This window comes from Siniperca chuatsi, linkage group LG18, assembly GCF_020085105.1.
Source record: "Siniperca chuatsi isolate FFG_IHB_CAS linkage group LG18, ASM2008510v1, whole genome shotgun sequence".
Classification (NCBI taxonomy): domain Eukaryota; kingdom Metazoa; phylum Chordata; class Actinopteri; order Centrarchiformes; family Sinipercidae; genus Siniperca; species Siniperca chuatsi.
The window spans coordinates 18,838,597-18,862,547 of NC_058059.1; the positions used below are offsets into that span (position 1 = coordinate 18,838,597).

At 39.3% G+C, this 23,951-nt stretch overlaps 1 protein-coding gene across 1 annotated transcript in view; it reads right to left on the bottom strand.

The window, feature by feature from the left end:
• Positions 1-9,240, bottom strand: part of lpar1 (lysophosphatidic acid receptor 1) — a 42,747-nt gene extending 33,507 nt beyond the window's left edge. Inside the window, exon 1 of the mRNA XM_044174306.1 lies at positions 8,823-9,240. The gene's annotated coding sequence lies outside the window, so the exon portion shown is untranslated. The remainder of the gene's footprint in view (positions 1-8,822) is intronic.
• Positions 9,241-23,951: the final 14,711 nt, after the last annotated feature.

Here is a 23,951-nt window from a genome sequence, read left to right on the forward strand (position 1 = left end):
GTATTTGGAAACTATTTTGGCTATATTTCAGCACATTCCATTTACAATAAACCTATGAAAATGAGGTTAAAGTGCTGACTTTTAGCTCTAAGGCTGAGGAACTTCATATCCATATTGGGTGACTTGAGGCCCTTTTATATAGTCCCCAAATTCCCAATTTTAGAAAAATGCAGCCGGACAATATATTTAAACACACACACAAGACAACCAAGGAGTTTTTATGGCCAAGCAGTGGAATGTTCTTGACCAGCCAAGCCAGTCACCTGACCTCAGTCCAACTGTTCATGTTTCACTTGCTGAAGACCAGACTGAAAGCCAAAAGCAAGCAAGTTTTATTTATTTTGCACTTTTGAAAACAGTAGTTACCAAGTGCTTCGCAAAAGGAAGAGAAGAAAAAGAGGGAATAAAAAGAGATACGGTGGCTTCGGAAAGTATTTAGACCCATTTACTTTTTACAGACTTTATGATTAAAATGGATTGACAGTTAACATACACACAATAGCCCATGATGACAAAGCGAAAATGTGTTTTAAGAAATGTTCACAAATTTATTAGAAATCTTTCATTTACAGTAAGTATTCAGAGCTTTTATTCAGTACTTTATAGAAGCACCTTTGGCAGCAATTACAGCTTCAAGTCTTCTTAGGTAAGTACAAGCTTTGTGCACTTTCTCCCATATTTCCTGGTAAATCCTTTCAAGCTCAGTCACACTGGATGGCGAGCGTCTGTGAACTGCCATCTTCAGGTCTCTCCGCAAATGTTCCGTGGTGTTCAAGTCCAGGCTTTGGCTGAGCCATTCAGTGACATTCAGAGACCTATCCTGCAGCCACTCCAGCATTGTCTTGGCTGTCTGCTTCAGGTTGTCGTGCTGAAAGGTGAACATTCGCCCCAGTCTGAGGTTGCGTGTACTCTGGAGCAAGTTTACTTCAAGAACCTCTGAATATTTGGCTGCATTTTGTCTCACCAGGGGGGAGAATCTTATTGAATACTTATGTGAATGAGAGATTTAATTCATTGATTTTTAATCAATTTGCAAACATTTCTAAACACATGTTTTTGCTTTGTCATTTTGTTTCTCATTATGCATTTTAATGTGTTCCCATTTAGGGGCAGAGATGTGGGAGGAGGGGATGGAATTTATCCACTGCATCTGATTTAACATTGTGGACTGACCGCTGCACCAGAGGAAATTGCATTTGAAATTTAACATCTGGGAGGTGCAGGTGTCTTCATGAACAGTCTTCAGTAATATCTCAGACAAAAAACACTTCTGTGTCAGCAGTAAAGACTAATGCATCACATTTAAAGATGTGTATAAGGTCTCTTTACAGTAGCTTCACATTCAGCACCACAGCAACACAAGACAAAAGACCAGCAATGCAACAGGCTGATATTTCTGACAAGGGATATTCTCACAGCTGGATTGAAAATCATTTCTTTTTTGGTTTTGGTTCCTCTTTCTGTAGTTTCCCACTTACTTAAGACTTCCCTTAGGCTACATGATTTTAACATACACCTCCATCTCTCTCTCTCTCTCTCTCTCTCTCTCTCTCTCTCTCTCACACACACACACACACACACACACACACACACACACACACACACACACACAAAAAACAGAATCATGGCATTATGGCATGGAGGAATGAATAGTTGCAAGGAAGTAAATTAATGGGAGGGCAGCAGGTAAACAAGGAGTAAGTGAGGGATTCATGTCTGAACGTCCCTGTACAGTAAAGGCCACTGTAGGTTTTTTTCTCAAGCTGATGCAGTCCAGTGCCCGCCAGCACGAGTCTCTGAAATTGCGTCATTGTGGCTTGTGCCCTCGTGTGACAGACAGATGATTAGAACTATTGGTCACTCTGACCAACATCCTTTTGTCTAACTTGCATGGGAATACAATCTTGATATGTCTTTATCTGCTTCTCAGTATGGGACAATTTGGACATTCACTACAGGACATATTTGATAACAGAGTCTCATTGTTCCATCTCTGGGAATGCTGACGCATGCTGTCAAGATACTGTATGTGTCGCCTAGATTTGACAGTGAAGACACTCTGTAGTAAACTTTGGTTTGTTAATTTTAACTGAACAAAACGGCCAGCATTCCACAAAGGAATATGTGGTTTTACCTAATTATTTACCTAATATGTCAACTTTCTGGGTGGATTTCAGTCGTGCTTTCTGTAGATTTGTCCACAGTGCTAACTACAGAGTTGGCGCGCAATGGCAACTCCCGCAAGGATGACTGCGCATTAATAGTTGCGGACAGTGGGCATGAGTCTACGGAGTAACAGGTATGCTGAGACCTTAAAAACAGACTCCAAACCTGTGGGCAAGCGGGTATGTGCCTGCCTGCTTTTCTCTCTTTCTGTCTCTGTTTTATGTCTTTCTCATCATCTTTTTATTTTCTCAGTGTCAGTCTCCATTTCCCTGAGTTGTCTGGATATGTTAAATACATTGCAGGGCTGTGAGATGTGGTTCCAGCATGGGGCGTTCAAAGATAACATGCCTAACACGCAAAGACACACACAATGGCAGTAGGGTCCTCAAACTGTCAAGGCTTCCTGTCAAAACCACAGTTTATATTTACATTAAGTGAGATAAAAAAATGAAGAGCAGAGGAATATGAGGACCTTTGCTGCAACATTTACATCTCCTTGTGCATTAGCAGAACATACAGTATAATGTATGTAAATGTAAAACAAAAAAGCCACAACAGATGAGATAGGAGTGCGTCTGCCAAGACCATCAAATATAATCAGTCCACCAAGACACCCAGAACAGTCTACAGAACTTAAATATACCATGGCCTCCAAGAAAATCATCAACAGGATGTCTTAATCAGTTAAACAGATAAACATGGGTTAAACTGTCAATAACAAATGGGTGATGATTGTAACACAGCTTCTCTTTTTGCCAGTGCCAAGTGGCCATGATATAAGCATGACAATACACTCCAAGGTGTCCTGAATATACAGACTAAGTAGTGGAAATGACTCCATTTTGTTTGCAATTTTGTATTATCACAACCAGGTAGCACTTTGTAAAAAAAAAAAGACATTCCTCCAACAAAATGGAAGTGGCCACTATTCCCTAGAGCTGGGTATTGCCACTGATTTCCCGAATCGATTCGATTCGATTCAATATTGATTTGGTTAGGGACGTTTCAGTAACAATGCCTATTTTTGCTTGGATATGAAAGAGATTCTCAGAAAACTAATGCTGTAAATTGTACAAGGAACCCTCTAACCTGATGCATTATTAAAAATATGAATATTTAAATTAAGAATTTACCCTTTAAATCACCTATGACAGATATTTTTACTCAGACGCCCCAGTGTTTCCCCAGCCATTATATTATAAATAAATATATAGATATTAAGAAAAAAACTCGACATTTAAGGTTGAAATAATGTCCCTTACACATATACAATTCAAGTATTGCATTTCTAAATGTTGTGCTGTTATTTCCACGTTTAAATAAAAAAAAAGATAGATTGTTAGAAAGATTGTCAGATGTCAGTCAGGTGAGCCTGGGAACCTGTATTCCTGAATGGCAGATTTTCACTCGACTCACAAAACCTCTGTGATACATGTTAGCATAATATGTTATACATTTTTTGTGTTATTCACACTTTAATGAGTTCATCAAGCTAGCAGCACAACACGTGAAAGCAGCCAGATCTGTAAAGTTTCCCCAAGTATTTGAGTATTGCATCCTTGGTACGCCTTCTGATCCGCGGAGCCCAACTCGCTGCACTTTACGGCCGGAGAAAGCTTCTCCTGGAGAGGAGCAACTAACACTTGTGGCTGGGGTCCCGCTGCAGCTCGGGGGTAACCAGCTACATCCCAGCCTTATACATCGAAAAAATACAGGTAAACCATCCTCTAACCTGGGTGTTGTTTTTCTCTTTTTAGCTACGTAGCTAATGTCAATCTGCTTGTATCTCACCGCAGAAACGCTTCACTCCAGCGCTTCTCTGCCAGAAAAAAAAAAAACCCTATAGCCTATGGACACCAGCCCTAACGGGGTTAAAGCTTCACGCATCCACGAGAAAAGGCATATATTAAAAGATCGATCTCTGATTTTATGAATAGATATCGGATAATTCAAATGAAGAAATGAATCGGAAAATCCAGCCCTACTATTCCCACCTACAGCGCCATATTTAGATAGATATGTCTCAGCACTAAATATTGATGCAAGTATTTACCGTTTTAATCTCCAGTTACAACAAAGTCTGCTCTGGTCTGGTCTCCTTAGATTGCAATCACATTAAAAGCAATTGTAGCAGTGGAGGCCACTGCTTTTTAGTTGATTCCAATGGGTTTGAGGCATTGGAGGATTGCTTATGCACTCTGGGTAACTCGTGTTTTATCTGCCTTGTTCCAAGCGCCTTGAGTTGAAAGAGGTCCAGTTCTAAGCGGATCGATTCTTTACATCACCTCATCTTTTCCTCTTCTGTCCAATCTAAAGAGTGTAAGTGTGGACCTTCCAAACCGAATTATTAAAAACAAAAATGAGGACAGCCGCCCAGTAGTTGCTGCTGACCACCTAGAGGTATTTGATACTGCAGAACATCATGTTTTTAACCATGATATAAACAAAAAACATCAAGCATAAGTGGAACAGTTTGAGGTAGGTTTTTAGATTTGCTGTCTGTTATTACTGTTTTTGACTGCAGCTGATCGAGTGTAGCCTGCTGGCACTCAAATGATTGACCATTATGTGTTATCCCAACAAGTCCCATGTCACTGCAAACCAAAAGTGAGATCAAAACCAGAGCTGCAGTTGAAACTGCATTGTGGTGAGTCACGCTGATAAGATGTAAAGTGTGATTGGCAACCTAATCTTCGGCAAATGGAGAGGAAGTAGTGGTCTGGCCACAGAGCTATAGAGCCATGTAGACACGCTGCCACGGAAGCTGAAGAAGAATAAACATTTGCATCTTTCTTAAAATAGCCAAAGAAATGGTACAGGCTTAATTGTAGCATGTGGAAGTGTATAAATGTAAAGAGCACTTAAGTTCTTAAGATCTTTGTAACTACTTGTTGTATCTTCTTTAATATTCTTAACACTGTAGAACTGTTGCTTGAATCATTTGCCCCGTTCACACAGCTTTGAAGGAAGTTTCATTTTTGCCACAATAGCTCACAAAATGTAACTCTGTTACCTGCATGAATGTGGAAACAATCTGGACATTGGGAGTAAGAATGGGTGGAATGCAGGTCCTTTGAGGAGGGGGAGGAGAAATCGTGCTTTCAGTAATCACAAAACAGATGGTTTAAGGACCCTTTCTTTTGACGGACATCAGAGCTCATGTGGGGAAACATAAAACAGTCGTCTTCAGGGGAGACGATAAGTCTTGGCAGTGGGAGTTTTGTTTAGTTTGAACAAGAAGGTCAGAAGTCAGGAGCATCAACTTATCCCTTCAAATTTAGTTTTGCTTTTCAGCATCTCACAAGCTGTGGAATAACTTTTGGATGAGTATGTTTTTCTAACCCCGTCAAATCTATCAATCAGAACTTTAAGGACTAATAGCCTGCGCTGCTACCCTGGTTACTGAGGAAACCACTGAGCTCCTGAGAACCACCCTGTCCCCAGATGTGGAGAGCTGCTGTGTCATATCCAGGGTGACATGATTATCTACTGAAAAGATTTAAGCTACATAAAAGTCTGGAAGACCAGTAAATTATAAATCAGTTGTGAAATGTTTTGGAAACTTAGACTGTAAACTAACACAGGACGTGAAGTAACATATAGTTTACTGAAACTAACAACTCAACCTTTATCACTTTAAACCATTCTCTCTTATAGATTGCTTTGTATGCAAAGGCAACATTTATTTTTCTTGCTCTTTGCTATCTCTTTGCTTTTCTCCAAACAGCTTTTCTGCCCCTCTCTCCTTTCATCTCTATCTCACACGTATCTCCTCACTTCGTAACCCTCCGCAGTAGCCGTGCTTGTGGTAAAATGCTGCATAATGTGCATTTAGATATGCATTGCTAAGGAGGCTCTCAGACATGGTTGGAACTAAATTGTTGACAAAATGCAGTTAATATTTGCAGCAAGAAGTACACAACCATTATGATATGGGTAAAAGTAGTTTTTTTTTTTGCTAAGAATGGAAGCTAATCTGTCATATGAGCCAAATCTCATCCATTTAGAAAAAGTTTAATGACTCCAAATTGTCTTTAATCACTTACAGTTTTCTTTTCTTTAGATCTTTCAGAATGTGCAGTTACACATTTGCTAGAGGGTTTGTAAGAAATTGGTAAGAATGACTAAATTAAGAAATAACTATAAGCAAAAACACTGGCCTTGGCTCAATAAACCATAGGTCAGGACACCAAGTGAGCTGCAGCCCTACTTCAGAGGAATTTCGTAATAACAAGTAATAATATTTTTTATGTCCAAAGTGGAAAGGTTAAATGTCTTATTTAACAGCGCAAGGCATAAAATGCTGAAGACCCTATTCTCTAGTAACCCTAGCCCCCCTCCAGCTGTAGCCGTTGAATGTGTCTCAGCTTAGCGTAAAGTCAATATACACGAGATTCCATACAGTAAGATGAAAATGGAACCTAAAATTAAAATTGTTCAAAATTTCAACCAGGAAAAACACCATTTATTGCAAAGTATTAAGTCAACAGTCAACGAATGTGACTCACTGTGAAACATTATTTTGCAGAATGTGGATTGAGTAATTAAAACAGCTTGAAAGGCACTAATCTATCTACAGAAGTGTAAATGGTTCTCACACTCCACTATAGCATCAAAGACCTCCTGAGGTTTGTGGCAGTGGGTGGTAGGTAAACAGTGTTCACACTGTCTCTTGTGAATACACAAATAAACACACCTACACACACTCACACCTACACACACACACACACGCACACAAACACATACCATTTGAGTCTCAGATCAGTATTAATTAGCTAACATCAAAAGGGAATGTTAGCACGTAGGGAGCATATGGCTTTTTCTTTTTTTTTAACAGTAGACCTTTACAATCAGTTAAAAAAAACTGATGAATTAGAAACATTGGAATGTTATCACATATACTGGGTGCATGTGGAAAAGTAGGAGAAAAGGAAACGCCATGGAATCACCAAAAATGTGGCGATAATGACTATCTGCTACACTACTACTATACACTACTATACTAGCAAATTTCACGGTGAACCGGCCATTTGTTTTTGTCTGTTTGTTTGAGGCGGCAGTGAAGGAAAGGTCATGTCTATTTAAAAGTTATTTATAAGCTATTATAAACGTTGCTTCAGTGCCACCTGTGTGCCCCACCAGAGATCTTCTGATGGGAGCATTTGAGTGCTCAGTAAATTCTTATCTGTCCTTTAGAGATGTGAGTTTCAGTGCAAATGGGGGGTTTGGCCTGAGGGTTCCCCCGAGTGTAACAACGCGTGTTAAGATGTTGTTCTTCAGTAAGAGTCACTGCGCACCACACAAGCGTCAGCAGAGCTTTAGTGGCCTCTGAATCCTCTCCCCAAACGCACAACGCTGTTTCTTATCCAGGATGCACCATGAACTTTGCAGCAATGTATATGATCATTGCACATTTCTGTAAATGCTACACTTCACTGGTAATCCTCATCATATGCACCTTTCAGGTGAATGAAAAATCCAAAACATTCGCATGATTTATCATTGTTCTACTCACTCAAGAACAACAGAAAGCTCCTGGCCAGAACCTGAACTAAATACAGGAATCAAGTATCCCAGATGAGGAACTGATAAATGATGTCAGATGTTGAAATATTGTTGCCGCTTTTGACTTTTTACTGTATAACTTTGGAGACACAACAAAGGGTGTCTTTATATTTCTGTTACAGAAGGAAAATAAGAAACAATCACAGGCACTCTGCTCAAAGCTGACTCTGAGTTACTCATCCCCATCCCCGCAGCAGGTGAGCTGGGTTAACATTGCCTGTCTGCCAGAGAAGCATACATTTAGAATCTGACCTTGTTTTGGTGGAAACACCAAACCACATCATGAGTTTCGCCAGTGTCTTCAACAGAGTTCAGTGAGAAGTGAAGTTAGTTCATGAAATTGTATTTCAAGGCCTGAGTCCAGGGCACAGCACGGTGAATAAACTCCTGCCGGTAGTAGACAGCATCAAGGCGCATACTTTGGGAAGATGCCAACACCACAAGAAATGTCTGAGGACTATCAATATGCTGCTGGCCTGGTCTTCATGTTTTAGCACTGACACTGACAACACCAGGATTTCCTGTTGGATGACAGCTGATGCTGGATTATGGATAAAACGTTTATTGGAAGGAGGTTACATTTGGGAGAGAGAAGGAGAGAGGTTCAATGACGAAAAGTAAAAGAAAATTCCAAACGCATTCTCTGACTGCAGATCAGCGTGGAAAATCAACACAGATGTCAAACGTTTACTCCCAGATCCAACGCCCGCTTGTTTTGTTTTTTTTGTTTTTTTACGCTCACTCCCTTCCACAAATTTTGTTCTAATCCCAGAGTTTGATAAAGAGCCCGTTCTGGCGCAACAAGTCCTTCATTCCAGCCGCTCCGTTCTCGACCCCTATAGGCGCACGTCCGAGCGTCTCCTACCGAAATAAAGGTGCGCACAGCGGATTCAGGCATCTGCTAATGCCATCAAAGCCTTTATCTGAACAGAACGCTTTCTAGCCCCGTCTACGTGGCAGGTATACTTTGATTATGTACAGATGTCCACACATCTATGCATAAGTAAGCCAAAGTTATTTTTTTCTCTGTGGACCAGATGTGATTTTATCAGGATTCATTCAATAAGCGGGATAAGAAATGAAATACTTACAGCGTCTTCTTTTCCAGTGAGAGCAGTAGGTAGGTAGTTTAGCTTACTCCCTGACTGGTTCCTGGATGTCCAACTCAAGCCTGATTCGGGGTGCCTGAAATTCCTCCAACAGACAGACTAGAGACTCAGCCTGCGCAACTCTTGTGTCAAAGTCGCAGCGATGTAATACAAGACTCCAAATCCAATACACAGCCAGGTAACCCTTTCATTTTATGTCCGTGCAGAAAAGCAGTACCTCCTCCGATTGTTTTCCCCACCAGCGTGTCCCTGTTTTTGAAGTTGTTTTATTTATTTTTCTCCAGATGAAGTCGCCTCGATGCTCTCTGCTGCGTCTCCGTGCCTCTCTGCGCTGGCGCGGCCGCTCAGCAAAGCTCTCTCTCTCTCTCTCTCTCTCTCTCTCTCTCTCTCTCTCTCTCTCTCTCTCTCTGACCGACTGCCACACACACTCTGCAGGAGAGGACCTTTGTCTGCACATGACGTCACACACACACACAAACACTGCAAAAAATGACCAATTTATATAAAAAGTGGCATTGAAAGTTGCTGGACATCTTATTTTCCTTGGAGAAAGATTTTTACAAAAGGAGTCACAGCATGTCACTGCAAATCAATAAAACAGGACAATTTTCTTGCAGATCTTGAAACTGCAGGCTTCTTAGTCTCTTAACACTGAAGACAGGTGAAACTTCATCAGCAACAAAGGCACCGAATCCACCCATTTCACATTTTCCCACTTATCTTATTTAAAAATGCTATTTGAAATATCCCGTTACCAAAGACATTTCTTGTAGTGTTCGCAGTTGAGCGTTGTTCTTTTTCCCTCAGCGCCTAATTGGAAACACGTTTTTTTTTTCAGTAACTTGTTAAGAGAGAGACAGGAAGGGAGAGAGGGGTGGAGTGAAGCACAGAGAAAAAGAGAGCGTGAGACTGACACCGAGGGACTCAAAGACATATTGTATTCCTTACCAATTAACCTTCCACATAATATACTGGAAATAGTTCCTCCCGTCTGCCGGTGCTGGTGTCCAAGTGAAGTTAAAACCTTCTCAAATGAAGTTCTCAGCTCATGAGAAAGTCTTTGACAGGGACAGTTATGTCTGCCAACTTCACACCATCTGTGAACACTGAGGTGTTTGTAGTAAACCAACCACAGAGGCCTTGGAACGAAATGAAGTGTTGAAGCCATGATATATTGAACAATGTAACATTTTTTCTCATTTGTCTCATTAAGCTGAATGTGTCATTTACACTGAATGTTATTTAGGACCAATTTCCAAGCAAGGCACAGTAATGTTGCCTCCATGTCCTCAAGATATTACCCATACACCAACATTCACACGATGTCAATTCATAACAGAAGTTTTCTTGTGTGATACTAAACTGAATATCTTTAGTTTTTTTAAGTGTTGGTCGGACAAATCAAGACATTTGATGACATCATCTTGGGCTTTAGGAAATTGTGACAGCATTTTTCGCCCTGTTTTCTGACATTTTATAGACCAAATGATAAATAATAATACATCAATAAGGAAAATAATCGTTGGTTGCAGCCCTAATCTATTGTAGAGTGTTACAGCAGAAGAATTATGCATCTAGGAGGAACCTCATGAGGAACTGATAGAAGGCCTAGCAATGCCATGGTTGTTGATATTCCTGATCCTGGAAGTCGTGGCTCTGTCTCCTCCTGCCTGGTCACCTTGAAACGTCATGCAAGACATGAAAAACCCAACAACTCGTCCAAACTAAATGACAAAAAAGGTCATTTGTCATTGGCTTCCAACACTAATATGAGCATTTTCTGATCTGATCTGATCTGATCTTCAACGTGTCTGACATGTCTCTTGGTCAAGTGACAGCAGGAATGTAAAGCACAAAAGACATAAATGTTGTGTCTGATCCCGGCATAATCTAAAATCTCTGTAACGACCGCAAAATTCAGCATGACCTCAGTATTTGGTTTTTCTGCCACCCACATTGATTTTCATAGTAATTTACTTAGTAAATTACTTACTTAGAAACATCATGTTGTATATAGTAGTAGTAGTGCCTGTAGTGCCTGGCATACTGGAGGATGGGAAAGGAATGAGTGGAACCATAAAGAACCCAGCATTGGGGAAATCTGTTTGCTTTGAGTGATTTGTCAAAATACTTGCATGACCGCTACGCTACATTTGCGCTCTTGTTGTGACAGAAGCTCCTCTATTTCACACAAGTCTAACAGACCAAATTTAAACTGCGGTGTCCCACAATGGAAAGCAAACATCAACCAGTTGGCCAAAGGAGAATCCCACCTACTGTACATGGTGGAGACTGGGGCTCACGTGGCTGCAGGCAGCTTGTTTGTATACATGCTGTTTATGTGATGATCATAAACTGTTCCCTACTTTGAAGACGGACTCGTTATTTATTCTGCAACTACAATCAAAACACTTTCTGAGTGAAAGAGCGAAAGCAACTCAGTGGGTTATCAGATTATCAGAATCACAGATTATCAGGTTTGAGACAAGGTTGGTCTTCAGGAGGTGGGACGCAGAGAATTTAATTGAATGTGACATTTTTGTTAGCACACATTACATGTCACTGTAACACTCAGTTACAGATGTCAAAATAGAAGAAATATAGATGATTGCTAATAGACGGGTGTTAATAGGGACGATGGCAACGAGACTTTGTTTTTATGTCTAGTTACCCTGCCCATCAAAATATCTGTGTGCAGGAAGTAAAAGCTCAGAAGGTTGTCAGCAAGGTCCTTGCATGACATTCCCGACACTGTTTTAGCATGGGTGAGGTTTAGATCGCCTATATCACCTCAATGAGGAATTTCATTAACGTAAGACACAATGTATCTTAGTCACCAGGTTCAGTAAGCACAATCCACAAAAGTTGTTTTTAATGTGTTACACCCACAGGCTTGTGCACCATCTAGTAGTATTTTCTGAGGTGTTGGTAGTAAACAAACCAACATAATTGTAGGAATGGAAGGGAAGAGGACATTTTTTACCATCAAATCATTTGCAGTAAATGAATGGTGCGCAAGCAAACATGTAATGAAAAGTTTGTATGTTAATCAGGAGTCTGAAAGGGAAATTCACATCTGACCATTCAGCTTATGATGTGTCTAATACACTTGCTTGTAGATGAGGTTGTTTGATGGAAACAAAGTTTATACAGATTGTCAAAACTAGTAAAAATGTCTGGGTGCTTTCTCTACACCCCAGCTATCTTATACAAGATTGTGTAAAGATTTCTGAGATGTTGTACAAGCAAAGCTAAAAAAACAAACAAACAAAAAATTAATAAAGGTTTATTTATTTTTATCCATTATAGCTATATGGCTATAGGGAAGGCAATGTCAGTCTGTTGTCACTTTGGTCCAGACTGAAATATCTCTATAGACATTCGTGGTCCCCAGAGGAAGAGTCATACTCACTTTGGTGATCCACTGACTTTACCTCTAGCACCACAAGCAGGTTGACATTTTTAGCTTTTAGTGAAATGTCTCGATAACTATTAGTTGGATTTCCATGAAATTTGGTACAGATATCCATGCGGCCCAAAGGATGAATCCTAATGACTTTGGTGATCTTCTGTCTTCTGACCAATACTTTTGTGTTTAGTGTCAAACTCTGTCTCATAACAAATTTGGTAGGCCCTATATAGTCTTGCCTTTGAAAGGCCTGTAGCCAGGTCTCGCTCCATGTGACATTTACTTATGTAGATAAGGGAGGCTTGACACTTTGACTTTGTGTATTTAAGCAAAGGTCCTCTCCTTAAGCATGAACTGTAATACTGATCAACCCCAGCTCTATCTCCCAATACAAAATTGAGAATCACCTTGACAGACAATCACCATCATGTTGGTGGTGAGAGAGAATTAGACCACCAGAGAATTGAATTAGAGTTAAGGGGTGACAACAGAGAGGAGAGGGAGGCGCAGGGGTTTCAGAGGAGAGTTAAATTTCAGTAGCGGAGGCAGAGAGTGAAAGAGTGCGAGGGGTTGGGTCGGATGAAATAGAGGAAATGGAAGAAAAAAGAAGAAGGGGGGAATAGAGAAAAGACTACATAAACAGCCCGGGGGCAGGGAGATAAATTACATCACAAAGTAAACAAAACTAATAGGTAGCAGCGTGAAAAGAGGTGATTATGAGCTATCATTGATGTAGATACAATACGTTTGGATATAAAAAGCCTCTATATGAAAATAAGATAAGAATAATGAGACAGTCTTTCAAAGAAACTACCAGGCAGTCAGAGAATAGGCACTCTGAAAAGAAAGTGCAGAAGGAAAGAAAGACAGAACATATTGCCACTGTCATCATTTCTAATGTAGTAACAGTTCATGATCTCACAGACAATTTCAAATTAAGGTTATTTATACACAGTTTCTGCAGCACTTTATTGTTCTTCATTATTTGGGTACTAAGCAACAAAAAAGCCCCTTGAATAAATTACATCAAAAATACATAAATACTAAATTCCCTTTTGCCAAATTTAGCATGCTATGTAAGTAAATCTCTAAACTTCCTCCTTTTCTTTCCTCTCTCCTCTCCAATCCCTTATTTTGCATCTCTCTCTCTCTCTCTCTCTCTCTCTGTCATCTATGTCTGTTATTGTCAGAGCAGAAAAGAGCTATGAGATGGAGATCGCAGATTAGCCATGGTGACTTCCTTTGTCACAGGTGGTGATAAATGGCAATGGCTTCTCTCTGTCGATGAGTGCATCAGTGATGAAGTGTTCTTTTTGTAATGGACTCCTGTATACTGGTTTACAGCCTCCTCCACAATTACTGGGTCTTAAACTACACAGTGTTGTCGTCATTGTTGTCATTGTAAAATGAATTTAGAAAAGCAAGGTTAATCGCAATATCCAGTTAAGTTTAATTAGATTAAAAGAAAAAGTTAGGATGTTACAAGATAAAAACATGGCACCATGGCATTAACACACCCAGGTTAAGATCAGGTTTTGGAATTTTAGGAAATACTCACTTTCTAATTGCTATTGATTACTCGATTCTATCGCTCCTCTCAAAAAGAAGATAATAAAACAAAGAAGGTTAGCTCCATGGTATAACCTCCAAACCCGCAAATTAAAGCAAACATCGCAGAAACTTGAAAGGAAATGGTGTTCCACCAATCTGGAAGAATCTCGTTTAGTCTGCCAAGATAGTCGACCTTATTCAGCTAACTTCAACGATTAATTCATCTAAGCCATCAACCTGTCTCTTAGACCCCATTCCAACTAGGCTGCTTAAAGAAGTTTTACCCTTAGCACTTCTTTACTAGATCTGATCTGTCTATATCTAACCTTCCCTTTTTCTCTAAGATCCTTGAGAAAGCAGTCGCCAATCAGTTGTGTGGCTTTCTACATAACACTAGTTTATTTGAGGATTTTCCATCAGGATTTAGAGTGAAACATAGCACTTGTGAAAATTACAAATGACCTTCCCGCTGCTACAATTATTATTATTAGTCTTATTATTAGTATTTCTATCATTATTATTACTTTTATTATTTTATTAATATTAACATTACCAATACCATTACATTATTATTATTTTAAAATTATATGTGGAATTTGCATTGTGCTACCGTATGCTCTCTTTCTTCCTGCTCTCTCTCTCTTTTTCTCTCAACCAAACTGGCAGCGGCAGATGGCCGCCCACGCTGAGTCTGGTTCTGCTCGAGTTTTGTGCCTCTTAAAAGGAAGTTTTCCTTACCACTGTCGCCAAGTGCTTGGTCATGGTGGGAATTGTTGGGTGTCTGTAAATAATATTATGAAGTAGAGTACGGTCTAGACCTGCTCTATACGAAAAGTGCAATGAGAAAATTTCTGTTATGAATTGAATAAAATATATGAATATAAATAAAACTGAATTGAACTGAATTGAATAAGCAATTTCCAAAAATTGTCTAACTATTCTTAATTACTTTAAGAAAGAAATTGCTTTAAAATATATTCATAAAAAGGGTTATTTATTTATTGCCTTACTCAAGCCAACGGCACTTTTGTTTCTTATTGGAGCTATTTGTAAAAACTGGCTGCCTGTCGAATTCATACTCCAAACTAATTGGGAGCAGCATCACTTCTTTCTTTGCCGCCGAACGTGGTTTCTTGCCCTCGGGGCAGCGCTACTTCTTCATCCTCTCATGTTGGACTGAGGGCAGACTGGACACTACAATGACTCACTATCACCTCTTGAGGTACAAAGTGGTATTACAAGACAGGACGGGTTGGTTAGCATGCTAACTTCAGTAGATATCTCTGGATTGTTTTTTTTCCCAAAATGGTGATGAAGTGTGAAGTAATGTGACAACATGCTATCAGGCAAGATGTTGTTCAGCAGGTAGCATTTGTCTGGGTATTGGTTGTCCATTAGTTATGCTTGGATGCTACTGTAATTCTAAACAGGACAAATGTGAAAATGCTGGACAGCCATCCACACTGTATTGTATATTGTTCTTCGGCTTACAGTCTACAGTTTTATGCCAGGATTTTTATCTAGCCTCCAACAGAATAGATTGTATTGTCCCAGAAACTCTCTTTCAAAACTGTTCATGACCTATGATGCTAATCAGGCCAACACAGTTGGGTACCTTCTAATTCAAAGCAGGTCATGAGCTATGCTAGGATGCTAATGTAGCCCCAGCAGAGCAGTGCAGCATGGAAAAGCCATTACAGCTGACAGAAAGGCCTTTTATTTGGAGAACTAAGCTCAGCTTCACATAAGGAACCAATTACCTTCAACTGCTTTCCTCAGAAAGCAGCTGAAGAACCCCCCACCTCTACTTTCTTCTGTGTCCGTCCCCCACGTCTGTCCTCCGTCTTTCTCCTGCCATCCCCTCCCTGGCCATGTACCTACCTCTCTCTATGGCTCTATCCCTCCCTTTCCTTCCTTTATTTTTCCCTCTCGCTTTCTTCCTCTCCCTTGCTGGCACCTCACTCTTTAGCTAACCCTCCTTTTCCTTCCTGTCTCCCTCTCTATCTGTTTTCACTCTTTTCTCCTCCACCACCCTTTCCTGCCAACTAACCTTGCTTTTATATTTTTCCCCTAATTTTCAAATTTTCTCACTTGCTCATTCCTCTCCTAACCTTTCCTTGCCCCTGTGCCCTTCTCTTTCTGCACCCCACTTGTGTTTCTCTTTCTAATCCCTCCCTTTGTTATCATCCTTTCATTCCCTGCAACTCTTGCTGCCTCTGCCTTTCACCAAGTTCCCCCTGTCTCCTTTTTCTTCTTCTCCTCTGTTCTTATACTTAAAGCAAAATATCTAGGGATTAAAGCTGCACTAAGCAGAATTTTTATGTAAAATAAATAATCTCAAATAACAGTTTAAAGCGTTGGTCATCACTTTAAAAGAGTTGTGCTGGATGGCACTGATACACGTCCAGTGACGGCCGATTTAGAGCTTTGACGATCAAAGATGTCAGATAAAAGTTCTGACACTGTCAGAAATTTTTGACCAAATTCTCACAGTGTGACTGCTGCTACAACGCACACATGCAAAACAAACAACAGTATTGTGACGTGAAATGATGCAGAATACACTGGCTGATGTGCCATTAGTGCCATAGTAAGTTAAATATCTGAATAAAGTTAAAATACAGTGCCAGCACTATCAACAAAGCTTATTTTTGGCCTCATCAACAAAACATGAGAGCAGTGCAGACAGATGACATGAGTCGACGATGAGTCACTGCTTGCATTTTTTTTTACATGGTCACGCTATGATTCACCATACAGTGTCACAAAATTCATATCATACAGTGTCACATAGATTTTATTAGAACCATCTTGCACAATGGGCTTCATGCAAGAGCCACTCGCGTGAACAGATCCGTTCTTAAGTGGCAAATACAAGTGATTTAGGAGAATTTGTGGCATTCACCAATTTCCTCGTATTTATAATTTTCTCTTAGGTACAAGTGAAATTCACGAGTGGTCCAGACCTGTTGAACGGGTCATGTACAGATGGTCTGCCTTTCTCCACAGAGGAAAAACCACTAATCGCAATTTCAAAATCAATTTAAAAAGTTTTTTTTTAAAGCTTTAATGTTCTATCCACTAAATCATCATCATCTTGGCATGGTAACTTATACAGTAGATGTTAGGAATATTGTCTCACTCCGATAGCTGCCTCAGGGTCTTTATTCAGGTTACTATCCACTTTGCTTTTTTAGCATCTGATTTCATGTAAAACCATTCCCTCTCTATTTCTATCACAGTACGGTTCTGCTGTGATGACATGTCTTTGGCAGCTGTATTGAAACAGTAATTGTTTCGGGTCCCCTAATACAACTAAAACTGCTAAATTTGTTATGTTTTCATCTGCTGATCTCTGACAGCAAGACTTGACGCTCTGCGATGTGAAAGTCTTCTTATTAATCTTTGGAAACATTTTTGTGAATGTAACTTGACCAAAAAACAAAGCAGGACAGCAATTTAGGGATGTTGTTTATGCAAATGATCAAATCTCCCAAATGTGCACCTCCTCATGAAGCGGTGGCATGCATCAAGTTGAAAAGGGCGTTTTACAAAAAGTTTGTGTAATGAAGACAGCTTGGTGAATCCAACTTGGAACACTCATCATACAAAAAAATCTCATGCATGCTCTTGTCTCTTTGGTTTCCTTAAAGCCTCTCAGACTGGCCGGGTGTACGTGTGATGTGTTCCTGTCAATTAGAATATGATTGTGATTTGTTCCTCTTTTCTAAACAAGTTATTCTGACTTTTTTTAACCATAATCACTATCCTGCTGTGTGGAGCATAAAAATGTTAGCTTAGTGTTTGCTGAGGTAGTGGAAATTACAACCTATATTTAAACACTGTAAAAACCAGAATTTACGTTGAAACAGTAAGGGAATTCTTAATGGTGTACTCCAATGGGTATTGACACAGGCATACAAGAGATTTTGGTTCAAATTTCACCTGTCTGTGAAACTAAATTAGTTGACAATTACATTTAAACTAAGTATGCATCTAAAAATCACAGGTTTCATATAGAAACATGTTGAATCTCTTCCCACAGGCATGCATGCGGTCAGTGTTTCAGTAACTGAGAATACATATGCACACAGCTGCACACATACACACTGAGCAGTGCCACTTCTATGGTTGTAGCGTGGTACCATGTAAACACACCACTCAGTGGCATGGTTGTGGTAACCCTCACACACTGTACACTCTCTCTGTTTCTCTTTCTCTCCTCTCTTTGTCTTTCTGTTTTGTCATTTTTCAACTCTCTTTTTTAGCTCACGCTGTCATCTTCTGTTTCCTGTATCTCTCTGAGCAGTTCTTCCTTATAACTGATTTTATCTGCATATTTCAATTTGATTTTGCAGATGTCTTTCATCATCGTAGATATCACTGTACTCACTTTGTTGTCTACATTGCCCTCATCATCTGTAGTGTTTTTTCATGCCTGTATCTGTATAAATATTTGAATATAGTTTAGTTTAAGCTTTACAAACAGTAGTAATATACAAATGAGGATATAGCTCACTGACTGTAAAAGATGCTCAGAGTAGCTCCATTTACCGGATTTGTTTCCTATATCTTACCTTTTCTTTGTTACTTTGTCCGTATTGTGTATTTAATTGGAATATGCTGTTATAATGATCGTTCCTTAGAAACCCAAACAATAATGAAGCATTACAGCTTTCTATCTTTTGGTCAAAGCCATTAAGATTCATCTGCAGGGGACCATGAATGTCTGTGCAAAATTTCATGGCAATCCATCCTTGGTGAGGCGTTCAGTCTGGACCAACCAACATTTACGTCCCTGGCAACGCACTGTTAGCATGGCTAAACAAGTTAGCTTTTTGATTTAGCTTTATTGTCATTTTAAGTATGTTCTAGTAATGTTTAAACCTGCATTAACTGAAATTTTTTTTGGCCACTTGAGGGCAGCGAAAACAAACTGTAAACACAGCTTTGACATATAATCACCTTTTAAATTGACATGTTGAATATTGTTAGCAAACAGTTGCCTATTTACACATCTAACAGACATGAAGCAACATTCATTTGGAGTCATGTTTGTGTCCACCTGATGAGTCTAAGTTCAATATTCACTCTCCTTGTAGCTCTGTTTTGCACTCCACCAACTCTGATTCAGGTTTATTATCAGCTAAATTCTCCATTGTGTTCACCAGCTAGTCGCTAACTTTGTCTTTCTGCTGTTTGGTGCTGAGCAGGTGGCGTACAGTCAGTTGTTAGAGCTGTTTGTTTTTTTTTTTGCCTGTTGCTATAAATGACGCTGATGAGAGTAATGAGAGTGTGTAACAGTAAAGTTGTGGGCCAGAAAACCAAAACAATGACCCGAAAGATGCTGAAAAGCGCCGTAGAGCTTAGAGGATGAAAATTATCTGTGGGTTCATCGCCATGAGCAACTCCTTTCACATTAAACATGATCATTTGATCCATTGTTAATATGAAAATATTGATTATTACAGCTTTAATGATTTATTAGTTTTATCTATTAATCTTATTTTGACATATCTTAAATTTCTTATATATTGGCGTGTTACTAGTGGATGTATAAATCACCCAGTCAATATCAGATATAGACTCAATGTCAGTTGACAGAACTAGAATGACAGAACTCCAGGATTACATACAAATGAGTGCACTCACATCATCATGTAAGAAACAGGTAAACACGCGCATGTCTGCTCTTACTCAAACACACACAGTCTCTCCTGTAGGCGCTCTCTCTCTCTCTCTCTCACACACACACACACACACACACACACAGACATTCTTGGATAAAGAGCTATTTGTTTTAATGGTTGAAGGGAGGATGTGGATCTACCACCCATTGTGACGCTGTGCTGACTGCTGCGGTTCTCAGGCATTGTGTGAAGAAAATCAGCCCTTAAAACTCCACGTTCGAGACAATCAACTCTAAAAACTCCATGTTCGAGCCACAGCAACAGCTGGAGATCTATCAGTCTGCTCAAGTCCAAGACAAGTTTGTCCAAACAAAATCCCAGGTCAGGTCTTTCATAGCAATTTAAATAACGGAAAGAATATTGAGCCAAATCTCAACAGTCAAGTTGTTGTTAGCAATGCAGGCTAGCTGCCTAGATGGTAGACTTACAAATTCAAATATACAGTCACATACAGTACATTATTCAAAATGCACTCAATGCTAGTCCAACTTAAACAGCTTAAGTTTGCCAAACCTGGTCAGAAATGAATATATAGATTCTTATTGGTTATTGGACAAGCTGATATAATTGATATCAGCCAACAGAAATGCTAGAATATGCTACAGGCTCCTTCAGAAGCACATGCTGGGGTGTTGACTCTTCCCAAAAGTGTTATTATTGAGTAAGAATAATATTCCAGACCCCAAGGGACAATTCTGTAAAAATAGAAGCAAATTCTTTTATTATTTATATTATTACTTATACTTAATAGTATTTATACTGTATCTTCTACTCTCAAGATCTAGTCACAAATTACACAAATCTTTAAAATGACTGAAAGAGTTGACAAGTAAGTGAAACACTTGACAACCACAGCTCTCCTATATTCATATGGCTTGTGATCAGTGCATGATGAGGGCATGAAGCTTATTCTTATCTCTCTACAAAAACAATGGTCGCCCACCATTGAGTCTGGTTCTGTCCAAGGTTTCTGCCTCTTAAAGGAAGTTTTTTCTTGCCACTGTCGCCAATTGAATTTAATTGAATTGAAAGTATGAAAATAAATACATTTGGAAAGGACTCAAAAACCAGATGCTAGTCTGTCACTGTGTGGCAGAATGACCAGTTAAACGGCCCATATATTATTTGGAAAACCTGCTAGCGACAACTATAGTAAAACACTAAAGTCAAGTTCAACAATTGTTATTCCACTTCCACAAGACTGGACTATTGCATGTCAGTCAAGGCTCTCAGGGCAAAGGTCACTGAAGTTATCTTGTAAGTGTCAAAGGCTTTACAAGTGGAAACTTTTGACCTCCTCACAATTTGAAACTCGCCAGATTCAGACTAGATTTGGTCCAACGTGTTTGAGTTTTAACAGGTTGTATGGCAAAAGAATATGAACCCAAATGTAAATAAGTTTCAACATCAAGACATTCACCTATGTAAGAATTTAATATTGACAAAGATTCCTAACTCCACTCGCTCCACCTTTGTCCCAGCCACCTAATCACCCATTCAATGACTTTCCTTCTTCATAATATAAGGATGGTGGTGCACCTCTGTCCAGGATTAGCAGAAGAAAAAGCAAAAGGCAATTTTAGTGGGCACATTTGTTCTGGTTGGGGGTTTGCTGAATTTTCTCATCAGTTTTCATGCTTGCTGTTTTAATGAGCACCATGAGATGTTCACAGACAACATGTGACAGCAGCTCCAAGTCTTATAGCCGTACATGGAATATGAACCAAGGCGTGAAGCAAGATGCTGTGAAAGACAAGTAGCTGAATCGTCTTTCACAGAAAAAACAAAACAACAGTGAAACAAAAACAAAACAAAACCTCATGCTCTGCTTTCTGTTTCTCCTACTACAGACACAGTGATTCAGTTTTTGGTTACTGTACACAAGAGAAATAATTTGATTCAACTGCATAGTTGCACATAACAGAAGAAAGAATCTGGTTACAAAAATAAATTCACTTAAGGCTTGGCTGGCAACACCTTGTTTATTCTATGACAAATTCAATGAAAGACTGGCCCTTTTTTGCTGTTACTCAACTCTTTCAAATCCATCTCTGCCAAAATCTCTTCTTTATTTCATTCCAGTCCACTTTGACCTTCTCTTGCATGGTCACATCCAGTTTCTTCATTTCTTTCCACATCTTCCCTCTGTAATCAATATTTTGTTTTCCTTTTTCTACGATATTCCTAATAGCCATTTCACTCTAATTTTCATCTCTTTCTCTCTCTCTGTTGTGGCTGTGTATATGTGTATGTGTGTTTCCCCTGCAGTATGGTTAGTGTGATTTATAGGGAAGCTGCAGACTGTGGAGAGACTGGTTTCAGCTTTGAAGTCACGGCAACCACAAGACCTCTGACTAAAACACACACACACACGAACACACAGAGAGGACCTGTGGATTAAACACACACTGTCAGTTCCTTTGCCAGAATCCTAAAAGAGGGAGTCAGCAAGGGAGAGATGTGTCAGACAGAGAAAGAGAGTGAGCGAGAGAAAGATGGCATAGAGGAGTAAGGGAGGAAGGACAGGAAAGCTATAAAGACCCTAAAAAAGAGAAATGGAAGGAGGGAGTAAAAGAGGGAAGAAGGGAGAGAGTGGGGGAGAGGAAATGGTCCCTGCCCATAGAGGTAAAAGAACCCCTTGTCTGTTTCAACAAAGTCACATTTCAGCTCTTTTTAGTTCAGTCTCTTTAGTTCAGTCAAGCTTGTCACTTATTCCAGATACCCAGACATTCCATATCTTTAAAGGCTTCAGTGAGTGCAATTCTTTATATATATATTTCCAGTGGTGTGAAGAAGTGTTTGCCCCCTTCCTGATTTCTTGTTTTTTTGCATGTTTGTCACACTTAAATGTTTCAGATCATCACACAAATTTAAATATTAGTCAAAGATAACACAAGTAAACACAAAATGCAGTTTTTAAATGAAGGTTGTTATTATTAAGGGAAAACAAAATCCAAACCTACATGGCCCTGTGTGAAAAAAGTGATTGCCCCCTAAACCTAATAACTGGTTGGGCCACCCTTAGCAGCAACAACTGCAATCAAGCGTTTGCGATAACTTGTAATGAGTCTTACAGCTCTGTGGAGGAATTTTGGCCCACTCATCTTTGCAGAATTGTTGTAATTCAGCCACATTGGAGGGTTTTCAAGCATGAACTGCCTTTTTAAGGTCATGCCACAGCATCTCAATAGGATTCAGGTCAGGACTTTGACTAGGCTGCTCCAAAGTCTTCATTTTGTTCTTCTTCAGCCATTCAGAGGTGGACTTGCTGGTATGTCTTGGATCATTGTCCTGCTGCAGAACCAAAGTTCGCTTCAGCTTGAGGTCACGAACAGATGGCCGGACATTCTCCTTCAGGAGTTTTTGGTAGACAGCAGAATTCATGGTTCCATTTATCACAGCAAGTCTTCCAGGTCCTGAAGCAGCAAAACAGCCCCAGACCATCACACTACCACCACCATATTTTACTGTTGGTATGATGTTCTTTTTCTCAAATGCGATGTTACTTTTACGCCAGATGTAATGGGACACACACCTTCTAAAAAGTTCAACTTTTGTCTCGTCAGTCCACAGTTCAAAAGTTTTGATGATCCCCAAGATTTTTGGGAAAATACTCTGCGGACAAAAATTTAACCTTTCGGAAGGTGTGTGTCCCATTACATCTGGCGTAAAAGTAACACCGCATTTCAGAAAAAGAACATCATACCAACAGTAAAATATGGTGGTGGTAGTGTGATGGTCTGGGGCTGTTTTGCTGCTTGAAAATTATGATATTAGAAATTATATGAGAAGTGAGATATGAGATGATATACATGAAATATGAGATGATATAGGATATGATATTTAATAAACATGATTTCATCTCTTTTCTTCGATAACATTTAAGATTAGATGTGAGATGAGATGAGATATGAGATGATATGTAAGACATATGAAATGATATGGGGATTACTTGAGAGACAAGATATATTAGATGAGACGGAGATTAGATCAGATATGAAATGAGGTAATACATAAGAAATATGAGATAAGATGAGTATGAGATGAGCGATAAGACATATGAGATGAGATATAAGATGATATGTATGAAATATGAGATAAGATATAAAAGATTAGATAGTATATGATATATGAGATGAGATGACAATTAGATCAGAGATGAGACCAGATGATACATAAAGAAGATGAGATGGAGTTTAGATGAGAAATGAGATGAGATATAAGAAATATGCAGTGAGATGAGATAGAAATTAGATGAGAGATGTAAAAAATATGAGATGAGGATAAAAGAGGAAATTACATACAGTACAAGCAATGTGAGATAAAATGGAGATGAGCGTAAGATATATGATATATATACAGTATATCATATATATGATGTATAATGAGATTATATGTGAGATTTGATATGTGAGATTACATTAACATATAAAATATGATGCATTGATTAATATAATTCAA